Below are 21,460 nucleotides of genomic sequence, written 5' to 3'. Positions count from 1 at the left end.
TTTGTACCAACAGAAGGGACAAAATTGCTACAATACATAGACGATTTGTTGGTTGCAGGGCCAAGGGAGGAGGTTGTAAGGACAAGCACAATCGAGCTTTTGAACTTTTTGGGGGAAGAGGGGTTGAAAGTGTCCAAGTCGAAATTGCAATTCACAGAACCCGAGGTCAGGTACATGGGACATTGGTTAACCAAGGGCAAAAAAAAAATTTGATCCAGAGAGGGTGGCAGGGATTTTTGCCTTACCACCCCCGCAGACAAAAAGGGAGGTCAGACAGCTTTTGGGGTTGTTGGGATATTGCCAGGAGTGGATTGAAGGTTACAGTGAGAAGGTGCAGTTTCTATATGAGAAACTCACCACGGACCGGATCAAATGGACAAAGACAGACAAAGAGGAATTTAGGGTGTGGGATCTCAGCACCTCAGGACTGAGGTGCCGAGTCACCGAGACCACCCTTGGGGGGCTCGGGAGTCCTGGAATGTTGCCAGAAGTGTCTGGTGGCTGGACTTTGATCCTACACAGGAGACGACACTTGTATGAGGATAGGAGGATTTCACTGGAGTGAGTGGTGAAGGGATAAGTTAATTAGAGAGTGAAACACAGGGTTTAGGATTTCTGTACAGGGGGGTTTAGAGAAGTAAGATGGAGGAATTGGGGCGTGTCCTGTCCTTCTTCTTCTTCTTCTTCTTCTTCTTCTTCTTCTTCTTCTCCTCCATCTTCTGTGGTGATGGTGGCACTTTGGGATTGGTTATTACTAAAAGTGCACTGGTTAATAAGGGCAAAAGTTATTGGGGAAAAATGATAAATATTGTATACATAACTTTGAGTATAAAGATAGGTGACCGCCCCGGAGGGCGGAGAGTGTGCTCATGGCTGGCTGCTGAGCAGACCTCTGTCGGGCTGATAGAAAATCTTTTAGATAAGCAATTAATAAACATCGAGACCGAGAAAAGATTTGAATCCTCTTCTCGTCCTTTGAAGCTTGGGCTGCCTCAAGGCCACCCCGGGCCTTTCCAGGCCATCCAAACAGCCGAAAATCGGACACCTGGTGTCCGCTGGGTGAGCTAACCCCCACCAAAATCTTTCAGGGGGGGAGCAGCCTTGAAGCCCTGAAGAGCTGAAGAGCCAAGAGGGCAGCTCCGACCTTGGATGAGCTCCCAGGAGAGCACTGATAACTCCTGAGGAGAGAAGCCTGAAGAAAGGAAAAAAAAAAGAAGAAAGAAAAAAAACGGCCAGGAGAGTCTGCAAAAAACAGCAGTCACTGAGAATTCCATCTCTCAGCTTCTGCCGAAGACAATTCGTAGCAGAGCAGCCCGGACCGGAACCAGGAAGGCGCCTCTGGATCGTCTCTCGTGACCTGCTGGACGGAGATCGAGACCTCCGGACTGCCCTGACGACAGATTCGGGGAGAAGGTCAAAAAATAAGAACATGGGGGGCACACTTTCCCAGGAACAACGGGAAATTTTGTCCGCCTTACAAGGCGTGACTCAATCATACACAGAAGGGATCCCAAAGAGAGAATTAAAACAGTTATTGTTATGGGCAAGACTTAATTATCCATTAGCAGAAACATGCCTGCTATTCGAAGTGGGGTTCTGGCAAGAAATTAACAGACATTTATATCTCTTAGCAACGAAAAAAGACGAAACAGCGTTAAAGCTGCTCTCGCCAGCAAGAATCATGCTAGAAGGCATATCGGTGCAGTCGAAATGCCGGGAAAAGCAGCGAAAGGCTGCGGCACCCTCAGAAGGAGGGGGGGAGCAAGACTCCGGGAAAGAATTAGCTCTGGCCTTAAGAAGCCAGGGGGAAAGGGCTCTCGAGGAAAGAGAGCAGGAAATAATATTAAAACCCCCGGTCCCAAAACCCAGAAACCCCAGGAAACTCCTAAAGCGTCCTAAAACTCCAGAGAGCATGGAGGACTCAGAATCGGAAGGCGGGAAGCAGGGGGGAGAGAAGGGATTTGGGGGGGGCGACTTCTCGCGGCGTCCAGGCTATGGCGGTGCAAGCGGGGAGCGCGGGTGAAGAAATAACGGGAGACACGTCTTTAGGTGCGGCTTTGGTCAGCTCAGGGCCAGGGGCGGCGGCCGTCCTGGCCGGCAGGGACGCAGACACTGGCGCGGCGGGCGAAATTCGCAAAAACCCGGGGGGGGGAATCACATACCAGCTCGGGGGCGTCACACATGGGCAGCGAAATAGGGGAAACTGCGCAGCCCCAGAGGGCTGCCATGGTGAGACGCAGGAGGCGCGCGGTTGTGACGTCAGACCCGGTGCACAGGTCGGCCCGGATCGCGGAGCGCTCCCGGAGGCCGGCGGGAGGCGGGCTGCACACACCGGTAGGGGGAGGAGTGGACACGGCGTCAGAGGAGGAGGAGACAGAGTCAGGGGCAGACCGAGGGGAGGAGACCTCGGAGGTGGAACAAGGGGGAGAGAGTGACGTCAGCTCGGGAGAGACAGGGAGCGGCTCGGAGAGCACGCACGCGCAGAGAGTAGAACGCGGGCGGGGGCGGGCCACACCCCCTGTGACGTCTCGGGCGAGGAGGGGCCATGCTCGGGATTCTACATCCCGGGGCTCCACACCCTCTCCAGACTTGGTGCCTTTGGTTAAAACCCTCGGAGTCCAAGACTCACCCCTTCAAGAGAGACGTTCTGGTGTTCAAACTCCAATTCCAGCTGAATTAAAAGCCAAGCAAACACGGTCTCAAATGAGGTCGCCGGCATGGCAGCTGGCCGGAAGAGGAGCAGTCGAGCTCACTCCGTCATCCGAGCCAGGGAGGCCGGTGACAGCGCCACCTAGTGGCAGGAAGACAGAAATGCACGACATGCCGGATCGGTTCGGCGGAGCCACAGCACCATCTCGTGGCGACACTTCAACAATGCAGCAATTTTTTCCAACATTATATAAAAAGAAAAGGATTTTAAAGAAGACAATGTCAACACAACAAAGGGATTATCCATCGACTTCGGGATTTCATGAAGATGATGAAAGCTCAGATGAAGAACAACTACAAGGAGAAGATGTCATAAGGATCACAGCATCGGAAGGAGTTCCGAAATGGATGCTGTCAGCAGCAGAAGCAGCAAGAAGCTTCTTGCATTCAGTTGACACAGCAAAAGAGAAATATTGACAGGATCCTCGAGTTTCCTTTTCGGATTTGGGAGCGAGGCCAAAAACCTCAAGGCGAGAAATAAGACGTGGTGAATCACCGATGACATCCACAATACCATTATTTATGCAAATCCCAGCGGAACCTCAAGAAGAGGAATTTCAAGAGCCGGTGAAGACGATGGATTGGAAGCGAATTAGAAAAGCATTGGCAAAGGAAAAGCATTTATTTCCGGGATCAGGAGATCTGACAATGCAGGTGACATATGATGCCCAGGGGCAGAATCCAAGGTGGGAAAGGATGGGTCATGAGATACTCAAAGACTTAGGGAAGGCGGCTCAAACTTTTGGGCTGAATTCACAATACTTCAAACAGCTACTAAGAGGGACATTCACTACATATGATCTCACGCCATATGATATTCGAAGTATTGTGGCAATGATTCTCACTGACACGCAAAGTCTTGTCTGGGTGTCGTGGGGTGACAGCCTTTATCCCAATATCGTGTGTTATGTCTGGCAGCTGTGCCTTTTCCCCCACCCCCCCACCCCCCCCCCCCCCCGCCGGCAGTCTGGCTGTGGCGGGATGGGGAAGAGAGGAGGAGGGGGGGGGGGGGGGGGGGTGTGACCAGGCACTTTTGGCTTTTGGCTTTTGGGCTGCTTGGCTTTAGCTAGCTGCTTGCTTGCTTGCTTGCTTGCTTGCTTTTTGCTTTTGCGCTGTTTTTTTTTTTTTTTTCCTTTTTCTTTTGTTCTCTCTCTCTCTTTCTTACCCTCCCCTGAAGATTCTGGACCGGCTCCGGATCGGACCTGCGAGCTCCAGGACACCCGAAGCCTGCTAGAGAAGATTCGGCGCCCTCCACAACACAGTCTGGTCCCTTTTTTTCTTTTCTTGTGTTGGGGAGTGTTCTTTTGTTACTTGTAAATAAATAGGTTTTGTTTTCCACTTTGCTCCTCCGAGGAATTCCTTCCCGAACCCGGTGTTGGGGGAGGGGTGGTTGGAGGTTTGTTTTGTTCTGGGGGGCTCCCTCTTGGAGATTTCCCCTAATTTGTCCTAAACCAGGACAATAATTTCTTTGGTGCGTTGGCCGGGAAACCGGAGGCCAAAAACAGTGGAAAAAAAACCTATAACAATAATATTTTGGTTTTGGTTGTTTTGTGGGCATATTGGTGATTTATAATGTCATTTGGAGTGGAAGCTTGCCGGTTTTTCTGGTCCCTAGGGGCTTTTGAAGTTTTAATACCTCTGTGGTCCCTAGGGTTATTTCCTTACCCCAAAATAGCTCTGATGTTGTCCCTAATAAGTAGCTTTTGTAAGCGGGGGGCACTAACCAGAATAATCATTGTGCTGGCCTTATGTGTGATGATGTGTCGGATAACAGTGCTGGACTTTATTTCAGGAATGTATGGATTGTTGTCATGGCTGTGTACTCAGTTTGTTTGGGGAGAAGAAGAGGAAGGGGCTTTTCAGCCTTTGTCTTCCTTCTTCTCCTACAAATTGTTGACATCTCTATTAGAAAATACTGACTTTCCCCTGAGTTTGAAAGAAACCATCTTTCTGGCATTTAATTTATTAAGCCTTGTCTATACTGTCTGGAGTGTATATAAAATGAAAGCTGAGATTTCTAGAGGGGTTAGAGAGACTCCTGATTCAGGAGTAAAACAAAGCAGGAAAAATCTTGACTGGAGTGGGAAATGGGAAGATATGGGCCACACTTTAAAGGAATTTTCTGATCCTATAGACTGGGACTTTCCATCTGATCAAATTCAGAATCCAGTCGAGGTGGCAAAGTATTTGAGGGAGAAGTGCCATGGTAATACTAAGGAAGAAAGGATTACTGTAGTGAGCTGGGCCTTGGCGTTTGTTTACCGTACTCTGCTAGATACTGTGGAGCAGCAGATAGCAGAAAGGGAACAGGGAGATAAGTTAGTTACTATCCCAGTGACCCAGGCTGCAGCTAACATCCCAGGCTCCAGGCTAGCAGCTGAATCAGACAATAGGCCCCAAACCATGGCTGTTGCAGCTAATACAAGAGGTGGAAAGTGTAAAGGCAAGACCGATCGGAAGGTGGAGGATGATGACGATGATGCAGAAGAAGGACCCTCACCAAAATCAGAGGCCACATCAAGGGGCACGGAATCTGGAGCCAATATTGACTCCTTTTCTCTGAAGGACCTCAGAGGCCTAAGAAAGGATTACAGCCGACAACCTGACGAATCTATTATTAGTTGGTTAGTCCGCCTTTGGGATGCTGCAGGGGAGGTTACGATTTTGGATGGTACTGAAGTGAGGCATTTGGGATCCCTGTCACATGATCCTGCCATCGATCAAGGTGTGATGAGGGGGGCTAACCCTCACAGCCTCTGGGAACGGGTCCTAAGAAGCGTAGCAGAACGGTACCTGTGTACTGATGATCTCTATATGCAGCAGACACGGTGGAAGACCATAGAACAGGGGATCCAACGCCTGAGAGAGATGGCGGTCGCAGAGCTCGTTTTCTCAGATGACACAACAACTAGGAATCCGGACCTGGTACCATGCACTCCGATAATGTGGAGGAAACTTGTGCGACTTGGGCCACCTGAATACGCTTCCGCCCTAGCAATAATGAAGCGAGATGATACATATGAGACTGTGCTCGATATGGCAAAGAAGCTTCGAGCGTACGCAGATGCTGTGCATGGCCCAACTCATGCCAGAATTGCAGCAGTGGAAACCCGACTGCAGAAACTAGAAGACAAAATAGAGGAGAATCATAAGAAACTCCGGGAAGAGATTAAGGAGGACCTTATTGAAATCTCAGCCGTACAAATTAGAAGCCCTGGTGTCCAACGCCGGCGCTCCTTTGATGGGGAGAGAAGGTACATCCCACGGGCTGAGTTATGGTTTTTCCTGCGTGAGTCTGGAGAAGACATGAGAAGATGGGATGGAAAACCCACCGCTGCTTTGGCACAACGGGTGCGTGATTTGAAGAGAAGAGAAAGTATAACCAAAAAGATAGCAGCTCCGGTCGCTCGTAGCCGAGATGTTAAGTATGACGATGACGATGACATGTCCGATCCCCTTGAAGGAACTTCCAAGGCATATGCCCAAGGAAAGAAGGACAATCTGGCTTAGAGGGGCCCTGCCTCCAGCCAGGAAGAGGCACGGGAGAACCGGGTTTTTTGGAAGGTGTGGATCAGATGGCCTGGCACATCAGAGCCACAAGACTATGAAGCATTGGTTGACACTGGATCACAATGTACTTTAATGCCATCGGAACACGTGGGGACAGAACCTGTTTCCATTGCTGGAGTGACGGGGGGATCACAACAGTTGACGTTGTTGGAAGCTGAGGTGAGCTTGACTGGGAAGGAGTGGCAGGAACATCCGATTGTGACTGGTCCAGAGGCTCCGTGTATTTTGGGCATAGACTTTCTCCGGAATGGCTATTACAAAGATCCTAAGGGATTCAGGTGGGCTTTTGGAATAGCCGCAGTTGAGATAGAGGGTATTAAACAATTGAATACCTTGCCTGGACTATCAGAGGACCCATCTGCAGTAGGACTTTTGAAGGTAGAGGAGCAGCGAGTGCCAGTTGCCACCTCAACAGTGCACCGCAGGCAGTACCGGACGAATCGAGATGCTGTGATCCCCATCCACAAGATGATTCGAGAGCTGGAGAGCCAAGGGGTGGTCAGTAAAACCCACTCACCCTTTAACAGCCCTATCTGGCCCGTGCGAAAATCTGACGGAGAGTGGAGATTGACTGTGGACTATCGTGCCTTGAATGAAGTGACTCCACCACTGAGTGCAGCTGTACCGGACATACTGGAACTGCAGTACGAGCTGGAGTCCAAGGCAGCAAAGTGGTACGCGACCATTGATATAGCTAACGCGTTTTTCTCCATCCCTCTGGCAGTAGAATGCAGGCCTCAGTTTGCTTTTACATGGAGGGGAGTGCAGTACACCTGGAACCGATTGCCCCAGGGGTGGAAACACAGTCCTACCATCTGTCATGGACTGATCCAGGCTGCACTAGAAGAGGGTGAGGCTCCAGAACATTTACAATATATTGACGATATCATTGTTTGGGGGAACACGGCAATAGAAGTGTTTGAGAAAGGAGAGAAGATAATTCATATTCTCCTGGACGCCGGATTTGCCATTAAGAAGAGCAAAGTCAAGGGACCTGCCCGAGAAATTCAGTTCTTGGGGGTGAAGTGGCAAGATGGACGGCGTCAGATTCCTGCGGATGTTATTAACAAAATCACTGCCATGTCCCCACCAACTGATAAGAAGGAGACACAGGCTTTCTTAGGTGCTATAGGTTTCTGGAGGATGCACATCCCTGAGTATAGTCAGATTGTGAGACCCCTTTATCTGGTTACCCGCAAGAAGAACGACTTCCATTGGGGCCCTGAGCAGCAGCAAGCTTTTGTCCAGATCAAGCAGGAGATCGCTCATGCTGTAGCCCTTGGTCCAGTCAGGACAGGACCAGATGTGAAGAATGTGCTCTACTCTGCAGCCGGGAGCCATGGTCTGTCCTGGAGCCTTTGGCAAAAGCTACCTGGCGAGACCCGAGGCCGACCATTGGGATTTTGGAGTCGGAGCTACAGGGGGTCTGAAGATAACTATACTCCAACAGAAAAGGAAATCTTGGCCGCCTATGAAGGAGTCCAAGCCGCCTCAGAGGTGATTGGTACAGAGGCACAACTCCTTCTGGCACCCCGACTACCGGTGCTGGGATGGATGTTCAGAGGAAAGGTTCCCTCTACCCACCATGCCACCAGTGCTACTTGGAGTAAGTGGATTGCCCTCATTACGCAGCGCGCTCGGATTGGGAAGTTAAATCGCCCTGGGATTCTAGAAATAATTACAAATTGGCCCGAAGGTGAAAGCTTTAGTGTCGCAGATGAGGAGCAAGAGCCAGTGACCCGGGTTGAGGAAGCTCCGCCATACAATCAGTTGCCAGTAGAAGAAACACGTTACGCCCTATTCACTGATGGTTCTTGTCGTGTCATAGGGATGAAACGGAGGTGGAAAGCAGCTGTATGGAGTCCCACTCGACGGGTTGCAGAGGCTACTGAAGGAGAGGGTGAATCCAGTCAATTTGCTGAAATCAAAGCTATTCAACTGGCCCTAGGTATTGCAGAGAGAGAGAGGTGGCCAAGGCTCTATTTGTATACCGATTCTTGGATGGCAGCCAACGCTCTATGGGGATGGCTGAAGAGATGGAAAGAGGCCAACTGGCAGCGCAGAGGAAAACCAATTTGGGCTGCGGAAGAGTGGAAGGATATCGCTACTCGGTTAGAGAAGTTACCTGTGAAGGTTCGCCATGTAGATGCCCATGTCCCCAGAAGTAGAGCTAATGAAGAGCAGCAAAACAACCAGCAAGTACATCAGGCTGCAAAGATAGGGGAGTTGAAGATAGATCTCGACTGGGAGCATAAGGGAGAGTTATTCTTAGCACGATGGGCCCACGATGCCTCAGGCCACCAGGGTAGAGATGCCACCTATAAGTGGGCACGAGACCGAGGGGTGGATCTAACCATGGACAGTATCTCTCAGGTTATTCGTGACTGTGAGACGTGCGCTGCCATTAAGCAGGCCAAGCGACTGAAGCCCCTCTGGTATGGGGGGCGGTGGTCTAAGTACAAATACGGGGAGGCCTGGCAGATTGATTACATCACACTGCCCCAGACACGCCAGGGCAAGCGCTATGTATTAACCATGGTAGAAGCCACCACAGGATGGTTGGAAACCTACCCTGTGTCCCATGCTACAGCCCGTAACACTATCTTGGGCCTTGAGAAGCAGGTCCTTTGGAGGCATGGTACTCCCGAAAGAATTGAGTCGGATAATGGAACTCATTTTAAAAACAATCTTATTAATACTTGGGCTAGGGAACATGGCATCGAGTGGGTATACCATATCCCCTATCATGCACCAGCTGCAGGGAAGGTGGAAAGGTACAATGGATTGTTAAAAACCACCTTAAAGGCATTGGGAGGGGGGTCTTTAAAAAACTGGGAGCAGCATTTGGCAAAGGCTACCTGGTTAGTTAACACTCGAGGTTCCACCAACCGAGCGGGTCCTGCTCAGTCTGAGCTCCTTAATATAGTAGATGGGGATAAAGCCCCAGTGGCCCATGTCAGAGGTTTGTTGGGAAAGACAGTATGGATCAACCCTGCCTCGAGTACAGACAAACCCATCCGTGGGATTGTCTTTGCTCAAGGACCAGGTAATACATGGTGGATAATGCAGAAAGATGGAACAACACGGTGTGTACCCCAGGGAGACCTGATTGTGGGATGAGACTCATATATGACTGTCATTGTTTGTTGAATGTGAGACAGAAGGAAACTGTAAGTGTCAAAGGTCTGAGCAAGTAAGATGAGAGGAATGCGTAAGTGTCAAAAGGTGTGAGTAAGTGAAATGAATGTTTTTTTATTGTATGTTCACGATATGGGATAAGGGGTGGAGTGTCGTGGGGTGACAGCCTTTATCCCAATATCGTGTGTTATGTCTGGCAGCTGTGCCTTTTCCCCCCCCCCCCCCCGCCGGCAGTCTGGCTGTGGCGGGATGGGGAAGAGAGGAGGGGGGGGGGGGGGGGTGTGACCAGGCACTTTTGGCTTTTGGCTTTTGGGCTGCTTGGCTTTAGCTAGCTGCTTGCTTGCTTGCTTGCTTGCTTGCTTTTTGCTTTTGCGCTGTTTTTTTTTTTTTTTTCCTTTTTCTTTTGTTCTCTCTCTCTCTTTCTTACCCTCCCCTGAAGATTCTGGACCGGCTCCGGATCGGACCTGCGAGCTCCAGGACACCCGAAGCCTGCTAGAGAAGATTCGGCGCCCTCCACAACACAGTCTGGTCCCTTTTTTTCTTTTCTTGTGTTGGGGAGTGTTCTTTTGTTACTTGTAAATAAATAGGTTTTGTTTTCCACTTTGCTCCTCCGAGGAATTCCTTCCCGAACCCGGTGTTGGGGGAGGGGTGGTTGGAGGTTTGTTTTGTTCTGGGGGGCTCCCTCTTGGAGATTTCCCCTAATTTGTCCTAAACCAGGACACTGGGAAAAAAGGTGGAGAAAATATCTTGCTGAATTATGGAATAGATATCAAGGTGGACCAAACGCGAATCTCACAGAAGGGCAGTTAGCAGGAGATCCTCCAGATGACAACCCAGGGGAACAAGCAGCGCGGCTCCCACGAAGAGTGTTAAGCGACATCAAGGAAGCAGCGAGAATGGCAATCATGCAAATCACACCAGCAGGAGCTCCAGAAGTCCCGTTCTCTTGCATCAGGCAAGGTCCCACAGAGCCATTCATGTCGTTCATCGATCGACTCACACAAGCCGTGGATCGACAGGTGACGATAGAAGAAGCGAAGAGGCCACTCTTGGAGAGCTTAGCTTTCGGCAATGCCAACCCGGATTGTCAACGGGTGATTAGCGCCATGCCAGGACGGCCATCCTTGGCAGAGATGGTGGAGGCATGCAGCAAGGTGGGGACACCTCAGCATGTCGCAGCGATTGTGAAGAACGAATTAAGAGAGGAATGGGAAAAACAGTTAAAGGGACATTCAGAAAGGCAAACAGAGGACAAGACACTGGAAAAGATGTTGGAAAAAATACTGCATCAACAGGATGAGAACATCAACAAAGTTCTTGTGACGATGCAGAAAAAGAACGATCCCCCAAGAGGACAGTGCTACAGATGTGGGGAGTTTGAGCACATGCAGGGGAAACAGCAGACCATGCTTGCCGACATTTTCTGCAGGCATTTGCAGCATTAGCTGTACCTCAGGAGATAAAAACAGATAATGGTCCAACGTATACAGGCAGGGTGCTTGACAAATTCCTGAAAAGATGGGGTGTCAGACACACGTTTGGTATTCCACATTCACCCACAGGTCAGGCGATCATTGAAAGAACACATCACACCCTGAAATCCCATCTGGACAGACAGAGAAGGGGTGAACCAGAGGCAACACCTCACATGAAATTAAATAAGGCACTGTATGTGTTGAATTTCCTAAATAGCTCATCCTCGGAACCTAATCCACCAATCGTGAGACATTTTCTAAACAGCACACAGGCAAAGCTAAGGGAAAATCCTTTAGTTTTGATCAGAAACCCAGAGACAGGACAAATAGAGGGTCCTTTCAAACTAATCACTTGGGGCAAGGGTTTCACTTGTATCTCCACAGATCGAGGTCTGAAGTGGGTGTCGGCGTGGCACGTGAAGCCATTCCGAACGCGAGAACACGAGAACGCTGATCCAAGAAACAAAGAGACGAGTACTCAGACAGAAGTCGAGACTCTGACTGGAAAGAACGATTCCGAAGAAAAATAAAAAGAAACTAAGGACTTTGGGGGTTTTCATATAAGAGCGAAGTAATGAGTTTCATGATCCTTATGTGCATCATTCTTTCATTCATTGTAGTAAGCAATGGAGGAAATTTACCTGTTAGTCAACCAAGGCAAAATGTATGGGAGACTTTAGCTCAGGCAGCGAATTTAGATAGTATTTGCCTGACACATTCAAGGCCAGGGAAACCATTTTCAGCATGCATGGTTGGATTGCCAGTGGACGAATGGCCAGTTCCAGGGCACTCCGCAGTTAACATTTTGCAGGTCATTAAAGATCCTGTGAAAGAGTGGTGTGCTTGGACACATCTACTTCCTGTGGCTTCTACAGAACCTCAGGAATTGGAGATTTTTGGGTCCATGACAATGGAATTCTGCATGCAGTTTGAAGCTCTGAAGGCCACAAAGGCAAAAACTACCGATTTGACTCCCATTCATGAGTTTTATAAGAATGCATCAGCTTGGTGTAAATATACAGAGAAAACTACCAAAGGATCGATCCAAGTCCCAGTGCAATTGCCACGGGGTTTGTTCTTAAGTTGCGGGGACAGAATTTGGCACGGCATTCCTGCTAATGCCACGGGAGGTCCATGCAGCATTGGGGAAATTTCAATGCTATCGCCTGATTTGAACATGCTAAGAGAGAAAAGGCACAGAGAAAAAAGATCAATAGAACAATATGCAGCAGATTGCGATGACAAAATATTTTCTTGGGACAAGAAAACGAGTATTGCTACAGCAATTTTCTCACCTCAAACAGCATCAGGGGTGGCTTTGACTCAGATCGACCGCATGGGTTGCTGGTTGAGCAAACATGCACGGTCTGTGTCTGTCGCATTGGATGACATGTTAAAAGACATCAGTGGTGTAAGACAGGCGACTCTTCAAAACAGAGCGGCGATCGATTATCTATTGCTCGCTCATGGACATGGGTGTGAAGAGTTTTAAGGGATGTGCTGCATGAATCTCTCAGATCATTCAAGGTCAATTCATGAAAGTATTAAAAATATAAAAGACAGCATAAATAAGCTTGGCGAGATCACAGGATCATGGATCGATCAGCTGGTAGATTTCTTTGACATCTCTCCCATTTGAAGAGGAATTTTAAGAGTAGGGTTCTATGTTTTAATAGTTCTCCTAGTCCTCATCCTTGTCGCCCCATGCATATTTGCATGTTTAAAACGCGCCATGAATCGGATGGTAAAAGAGGTTTTCTTGGTGCAAACAGAAAGGGGAGATGTGGGATCTCAGCACCTCAGGACTGAGGTGCCGAGTCACCGAGACCACCCTTGGGGGGCTCGGGAGTCCTGGAATGTTGACAGAAGTGTCTGGTGGCTGGACTTTGATCCTACACAGGAGACGACACTTGTATGAGGATAGGAGGATTTCACTGGAGTGAGTGGTGAAGGGATAAGTTATTTAGAGAGTGAAACACAGGGTTTAGGATTTCTGTACAGGGGGGTTTAGAGAAGTAAGATGGAGGAATTGGGGCGTGTCCTGTCCTTCTTCTTCTTCTTCTTCTCCTCCATCTTCTGTGGTGATGGTGGCACTTTGGGATTGGTTATTACTAAAAGTGCACTGGTTAATAAGGGCAAAAGGTATTGGGGAAAAATGATAAATATTGTATACATAACTTTGAGTATAAAGATAGGTGACCGCCCCGGAGGGCGGAGAGTGTGCTCATGGCTGGCTGCTGAGCAGACCTCTGTCGGGCTGATAGAAAATCTTTTAGATAAGCAATTAATAAACACCGAGACCGAGAAAAGATTTGAAGCCTCTTCTCGTCCTTTGAAGCGTGGGCTGCCTCAAGGCCACCCCAGGCCTTTCCAGGTCATCCAAACAGCCGAAAATCGGACATAGGGGAGTCAAGGAGGCACTCACAGCAGCACCAGTGCTGCGTCTCCCTGACGTGAGGAAACCCTTTCAGTTGTTTGTGGATGTGAGCAGTCACACAGCACATGGGGTGTTGATGCAGGACTGGGCAGGGGTCAGGAAACCTGTGGGTTACTTGTCCCGGCTTTTGAACCCGGTCAGCAGGGGCTGGCCCACCTGCTTACAGGAGATTGTAGCTGTGGCATTGCTCATGGAGGAAGCCAAGAAGGTAACCTTTGGCACACCTTTGGTAGTATTTGCACCACACAACGTGTGGGGCATACTACAGCAGAAAGCAGACAAATGACTCACTGTTTCAAGATTGTTAAAGTATGAGGCCATTTTGATTCACTCACAGGACTTGGAATTGAGAACAACAACTGCACAGAACCCTGCGCAGTTTCCGTTTGGGGAAGCTTCAGAGGAATTGATTTACGATTGCATGGAGGTGGTTGAGTTGCAAACAAAAATCAGGGAGGATTTAGAAGAAGAAGAATTGGATGAGGGAGAAAAGTGATTTGTGGATGGATTGAGCAGAGTAGTCGAGGGGAAAAGGAAATAAGGATATGCATTCGTGGATGGAAAAACGGGAAAGGTAATTGAAGCAGGTCCCCTGAGTGCGAGTTGGTCGGCACAGGCTTGCAAACTGTACACAGTTCTGAGGGCGTTGAAGGGACTGAAAGGGAAAAAGGGAACAATTTTTACAGATTCAAGGTATGCCTTTGGGGTGGTTCACACATTTGGGAGAATTTGGGAGGAAAGGGGGCTGATCAACATGAGGGGAAAGGGACTGATGCATGGAGAATTAATCCGGCAAATCCTGGAAGCTCTAAGGGGGCCGGAGGAAATTGCGGTGGTCCATGTGAAGGGACACCAGGCAGGAATTCAGTTCTGGACCAGGGGAAACAATTTGGTGGACCAGGAGGCCAAAACTGCAGTGTTGATGACAGTGAGTACCCCGGAGATCAAACAGGCTAAGGTCTCCAACGATCCTCCTCAGCCCTCCCAAAAGGAGATCGAATGTTATGCGAAGATCAGGGGAAAATTGGAAGAAGGTAAGTGGAGATTACCTGATGGGAGAGAATTAGTTTCCAAAGGTTTTACCAGAAGGATTTTGCGGAAATTGCACCAGCGAACACATTGGGGGCCACAGGCCCTGGCAGAACAATTTTTGAAATTTTTCGGGTGCAAGGGAATTTACGAATTGGCCAAACAGGAGGTACAAGGGTGCCTGATTTGTCAGAAAGTTAACAAATCAAAGGCAAAACAGGCTGCTTTGGGGAGCAGCCCCGTTGTGTACCGACCATTTGAAAGAATTAAAGTTGATTTCACAGAGTTGCCAAAAGTGGGGAGGTTCAAATTTGTGCTTGTTATCATGGACAAATTGACCCATTGGGTGGAGGCCTTTCCCAGTTCATGGGCAACGGCTCACACAGTGACCAGAAAATTACTGAAAGAAATTATACCCCGATATGGGGTAGTGAATTGCATTGATTCAGATCAAGGGACACATTTCACATCAAAGGTTATTAAAGCAGATGGCTGATGCGCTAGGCATTTGGTGGGAATACCATACTCCGTGGCATCCCCAGAGTTCAGGACAAGTGGAAAGGATGAATCAAACTTTGAAGGCGCAGTTATCTAAATTGATTTTAGAGACTCGGATGTCCTGGTTGAAATGCCTGCCTTTGGCACTGTTTAATATCCGAACCATGCCTCACTCCAAGACGGGGCTCTCACCATTTGAAATGTTATATGGGATACCACATAGACACGGAATGCCGGTGGGACACCCCAGGTTTGAGGATTGTCAGATTCAACATCTGGTTGCAATCAACAAAAATTTGCAGGAACTCAGAAAACAAGGGATAGTGGCCCAGAGTGCTCCTTTGGGATTCACTATCCACAAAATCCAACCGGATGACAGAGTGCTTGTGAAAGTGTGGAAGGAGATGCCTCTCTCTCCTCACTGGGAAGGTCCTGTTCTTGTGCTCCTGACAACAGACATGACCATTCGGACAGTGGAGAAAGGCTGGACACACGCGTCTAGGGTGAAGAAAGTCTAACATCAGGAGGAAGCGCCCGAGTGGAGGGTCACTTCTTCCCCAGGCGACTTGAAACTCAGACTCCAACATCCTTGTAAATGACTGATGGTGAGCAGATAGGTTGTATACTGTCTGACTGTGTATGCTATCCGTTTGTACACTTTAGGTGTTGTGGTGGTTTGACCAGGAAGAAGTGAGAATTCTGAGAGGCTGTGGTCAAACTAATGGATGCTCGGAGTTTGATATTGGTACTTTGTGTGACCAGTGCAGTTTAGACACACTTCTGAGAATATACAAGAGTTAAAAAGCAGAGTTTCGGCTTTGAGAGGCTTCTTGAGACGTCAAAGCAAAGAAGTCAGATCTCTTTCTTCTGTTTAGCCGCTGCTGCTGGGCGGGGGAGGGGCAGCCATTCGGTAGGCCTGGGCCTGGACAGAGATGGGGGTGAGAAGGCTCTTGAAGATAGAAGGGTGGAAGAGCAGCTCCAAGAAACATCGAGCAGCCATTACCCCCCCAGGAGGGAGACAGAGGGAGAGTCGGAGTCTGAATGTGATAGCAGCCAGCCCAAGAAGAAAAAGGAGGGAGAAGAGTGCAGCCCGGCCGGCCGCAGCAGCAGCGTGTGTGAGAGTATCAGCGTTCTGAAACAGACAGAAACTAGAAGTTTTAACCCCTTTCTTACATGATTGGGGCCTTGCAAAAATGCTGATCCTCCTCAGAGCTGAATAAGAAAAGAGATAAGAGATGAGATGAGATGAGATGAGATGAGATGAGATGAGATGAGACAAAGACCTGGCCCAAAGAATGTAGAGATGACTGAGTGAAGAGAGATGATTAGAGTGGCCTTTTAGCTGAACTTTTCTTGTGTGGCCATAGACTCAGTTTGTTCCTGTGACACAGAGACTGCACTTGAAGAGAAGCAGTGCCTCAGAACCAAGAGAGTTCATCGTGAAGACCCCTCAGCCCCAGGAGGTTGGAAAAATATGGGAGAGACAGATGTCCCAAAGCAGAGACTGTGCCGTTTTAGAGTGAGACCAAGCATCCTTAAAAGACAGCCCTAGAAGCAACTCTAGTCCATGCACAGTAGTGAGAGCACTGAGCATAAAGAGAAGATGTCACAAGCGGCAAAAAGACTTTTTCCGGGCTGTGCCGAGTGACATTAGAAGCACACGAAGTTTCAGCATGTTTCCAGGAGAAGCCTATAGAACAAGAAAGACTCCTCTCTTCTTCATAGACTGAAGTTTGAGTATTCTAAAGAGTAGTGCCAGGCTGGGCAGTTAGCGATTTGAGAGAATGTATCAGATTGAGAAATTCTAGTAGTAGAGAAGAAGAAAGTGTTTTTTGTAAAGTTTTCAATTTTTTTTTCTTTTCCTTATAGTTTTTTTCCTATTTTCCTGTAGCTTAAGTAATAAAGTGTTATTTATGTTTAAGCTAGTGCCTGTTTTGCTTATTCCGAGTCACATCTCACAGCAGACCCCAAAGAGAGAGTGTTTTCATAGGAGCCCTAGCTCTGTGCCAAGCTCAAACCATGACAAGTGTGAATATTGTCAAGGGGTTTTTGTTATTCACTGTAGAAGGGGACAGAGGCCGAAGGTCTGTGCACTCAGTGTCTGGAGGAAGAGCTTGAGCTGACTGACTGTATCCTAATCTTAGCCACCAATTTGGGACTCATTGAATTGGACTCACAGGAGTGGTTCCACATCTTTCAAAATGGGGTGTGTAGAAAGCTTAGATCAAAAGCAGAGATTTTGGATGTGGAGTGCCGGAAATCCATCAGGGTACCGTGCAGTTCTGATGCCATCCGAGTGTCACGATGGGACGCCTTTAAAAGGAGATATGCGGCTAGGTCTGAGGGTGTGTTCCTCGAAGAATACTCCTGCTGCCGCGAAGATGGTCTTCCTCGCCACTGGTGGCACTCCAGGGGGTGAAGGCAAAGGCAGAGGAGTACGCCTGGTGGGAATCCTGATTGGCCTGAGCCTAGTTGTGTGCGGGATGCAGAGTCTGCACACTGAGGTCCCGAGGAAAGGCGGAAGCTAGAGCTCCGCAGATGAGTGTGGAAATTGCACTCAAGTGGTCCCAGTCGTAGGGGATGGGGGACCCTCAGCATACCAAGCCCCAAAAGAATGTCTCAGAGAACCTGGCAGGTACTGTTGGAGGAATGGTACGAGAGTCAAATTGTGTGAATTGGAAACTGGGATTTGGTGCATCAATCCGAAGGGAGGGCTAAGGAATGGGCAGTCAGATGAGCACAAACATCAAATGAGAAAACGAAGTGTGGAAACAATGTCAATCCCCATTTGTAACCAATGTAACCGGACCATGTGGGTTGGGGGAAAGACGGAATCAATCTTTGTCGCGTACCACCAGGTGAATCCATTGTGTTATGACAATGCGAGGCTGGGGATATGCATGATGAACGGGAAAATGTATTGGATGGCGAGAAATGCTAAATTTGACAGCAAATTTACTTTGAACAGAGATCCCCTCATATTGGACCTGGCACAGGCAAATGATGACAGGGTGTGCCTGCAATATGACCAGTTTGTCTGCTTCACAAAGAATAAAAATGATGAGGATCCTGAGGGGAGAATGAGAGAAATAATTCAGGAACTGAGGCGAAGGGAGTAAGAACTGAGGAGAAAAAGAGTTGAACAGGAAAGATTGAAAACACTGGGAGAACAGTATGAAATGCTGGAGAAACAATACGCTGATGGGGAACTACCTTCCCGGGACAGGAACCTGTTCGCTGACTTGATGCAAGAGATTGCAACTGAATTAGGATTGTCAAATTGTTGGATTTGGGGGAGGGGCTGAAGTCAGCAGAAAAATGGCCTTGGAAAGGGGAAGATTTGGCTCCAGAACAGCTTTTGAAATGGGATATCAGTCGAGAAGGAAAGGAGTACACCAAAATGGTGGGATACACTCCTTGTATATCTACCCTGACAGTGAACTCAAACACAAAAAGCAAGGTCTGGCAGCCAGAACCCTCTTTGGGGTACTGGAGCCAGAAGAATGAGACAAATTGTGAATGGAACAAAGGAATGGGACTGTGTTGAGCCAAAAATCCAGGAGCCAACCCTTTCCTATCCTTGGAGGGCATGAGGGAATACTGAGGAGACCCAGGGAGAATAAACATCAGATGGAAAGCCCCGGATGGAATTTATTGGATTTGTGGAAAGAAGGCATACAGTGAGTTACCCCCAAGGTGGAAGGGATCATGCAGTTTAGTCATGATCCAGCCGGTGTTCTTTACTTTCCCTTGAACAAAGAGCAACCTATTAGGGGCTCCACTATATGAGACCCTGAGAAGGGAGAGAAGAAGCTTGAAAAAGATGATACCAGTGATAAGTGGTAAACAAACCTGGGGGGAGGAAGAGTGGCCAACGGCAAGAATAATTGATTATTATGGACTGGCCACGTGGGCCCAGGATAGAAGCTACAGGTATAGGACTCCGATTTATCTACTGAGCAGACTGATTTGGCTGCAGGCAGTGGTGGAAATTGTATCGAATCACACCTCTGAGGCCCTGGATTTACTTAGTTGGCAGCACATCCAGGTACGGGCATTTGTGTACCAGAATGAAATAGCTTTAGACTATTTGCTGGCAGAAGAAAGGGGAGTGTGTGGAAAGTTCAATGAATCAGAATGTTGTATTGAGATCGATGATAATGGGAAAACCATAAGAGGTTTGGTGGCTGAGATCAAAAAGGTGGCCCGTGTCCTTGTTCAAAAGTGGAACTCAATTATACAATCCTCACGGTGGGACAAATTGTTTGATCGGGCCTGGTGGAACAAAGTGATGTTTTTCTCACTTTGTTCAGTAGCCGGAATCCTATTCCTGCCTTGTCTAATTACGTGTTTTATTAGACTGATCCACTCTGTGGTCCAGGGAATGCAGATAGCGATAGTTCCCGTTGATCCGGAGGGGGCTTCCGGAGGCAACAAATCTAAGATCATGAGATTGGGAGAGAGGAAGTATGCCAGCAATGCTGCCGAAATATTGGCAAAGTTCGAGAAACAAGCAAAAACAAATCTGAATAATATGGGATATCAGGGTGTTTCACAAGGAGAGTAAGAATAGTGTAAAGGGGTACTCTGTTTGTGAAAGACCCTTAATGGTGGCGGGTAGAAGTAGAAGATGAGAAATTTAGCAATTTGAGAGCATGAATTAAATTGGTGATATAAATGAGGAGGAATTGCAGTATATGGTAGAGATAATTCATGCTATTAATGTATAAATATTGTAAAATCCAAACTATGTCTTTTGACCATCCTGGCTGGGAGCAGTGTCTTATTCATATACATCTAGTTCCCTGACGCACGTTAAGATAAACATCAGGGTTTTAACGTAAGAATAGAAGTTTCCAGGCCAATAATCGCTGGCTTCCCCCGGGTTGCCAGGCCCACCTAAGAGTGATTATCGCCTTGCCGATTACATCTGCCAAGATAACCGATGGCGCCACCCTGATACATGTGAATACATGGCTTCTCCGGAGTCGACTGACAACATCGAGACACCTGGACTGAACCTTTGTCCACATCTGCACATGTAAAGCCCTAGCGATGCATGTGAAAAGACTCAAAGAACATTTGGTCATCTCTGCCTCGGGCAGAATAAACTGTATAAAAACTCGTTGTGCGAGGCAGCATTCGTGAACTGGGGGAGACTCTGACACTCGGGAGGTCAGATCTGTGTTCACCCAGCGCCGATCCAGGGCTTGACGCTGACTCTTTGGCTGTGATGGTTTCGATGACCGAACTTCAGTTTCGCAGACAAATTAATAAATCTTTGCGAAATTTTCTTATAAGTTTGGCTCACGATTTGATCATTTATAACAGCACCCTCCACACATGACTGCATGGCTTTACTCATATCTAGTCATATTTCATTTCTCTTTATTGGTACAAAGGGATTGGGTGAAACTAAGTGGAAGTAACTCATTTTATAGTGTGCACCTCTTAAAATTGTCTTAGAACAAGAGTGTATCACCCTGGTAGGTTAGGATAGGCCAGTAAAACTAATGACATGTATTTCATCATCAAAACTGATTAGAATATAAAAAACAAAAAAGAAGAATAAATGAGGTTTCTAATTTGCTTTTTTTTTTTTCCTAACCCTTATTATATCTTCTGAGTCTGACATTGCTGTGTGACCTGGGTTGAGTATATGATGCTTTTATCCCCAATCGTCTTGTTCTGTTTATGCTGAATAATAAGTTTTGCACCTTTAAGACTTGTTCTAGAGAGTGAAGGGGGGGGAGAGAAGAAGCGTGCAGTTTGTTTTCAGACACTGCACTCCTCCACATTCCTTCTCCTGGACTGTGTTGTCTGCGGATGAACAGACAGCGGGACAGAGCTCTCCATTGTTTTAGTTAGTTTTAGCTAGCTGAGGCAAAGAAGTTCCCTGGACTGAGGGGTTTTTTTCCTTTTCTTTGGACCTGTTTAAACATGCTCTGGACTGAACACCCAGAAGAGCACCGACAGCTGCACCTGTGGCCCACCGGGCCGGGCCTGGGCTGCAGCATTTCCAGCACCAGAGGGACTGATAAGAGACTGAGTGAGCTGAGCTGCAACCCAGGGAGGGGACTTTCTGAGTTTGTCATCTCTTGTGGAGCAGCAAGGGGTTTCATTGTTTAATATTGTTTAGGTTTTATTGTTTAATAAACAGGTTTTTTCCACTTTTCTCCAAGGAGGTATTTTTCTCCTGGACCGGTTGGGGGGAGCCGCCAATTGAATCTGCTTTCCTACAGGAGCCTCTTTGGGAGTTCTCTCTAAAATTTGCCCTGAACCAGGATGCTGTGTCTTGACATAATAGATTATATCCTATCCAAACTCTGTTTATTCAGTTGCACAGAAAGTACAGATACAAAGCACCCACATGAAATTTTTCTTTCCAAGTATCCAACTAGGAGTATCTTGTTTTGTAATCAGAGCCCCTATTTTCATCTGCAGCAGAACAATTAAAGGGATCTGTGAGCCTCTGTTCTTTGACAGCTCTAGACCTCACATGAGAGATGTGGGCACTGAGCACCACCCCAGTACATTTTTGCCATCCACTTTAAGTGTTAAACTAAAAAGTAAATGGCTATGGGATAGATGAGACAATGGAAAA

At 47.9% G+C, this 21,460-nt stretch overlaps 1 pseudogene; it reads left to right on the top strand.

Moving 5' to 3' along the window:
* The first annotated feature begins 2,226 nt into the window (after positions 1 to 2,226).
* LOC141725202 (E3 SUMO-protein ligase PIAS2-like) overlaps positions 2,227 to 21,460 on the top strand; it is a 73,176-nt pseudogene continuing 53,942 nt past the window's right edge.

The sequence above is a fragment of the Zonotrichia albicollis genome, chromosome W (genome assembly GCF_047830755.1).
Source record: "Zonotrichia albicollis isolate bZonAlb1 chromosome W, bZonAlb1.hap1, whole genome shotgun sequence".
NCBI lineage: Eukaryota > Metazoa > Chordata > Aves > Passeriformes > Passerellidae > Zonotrichia > Zonotrichia albicollis.
This window is presented reverse-complemented; position numbering and strand designations above follow the sequence as displayed.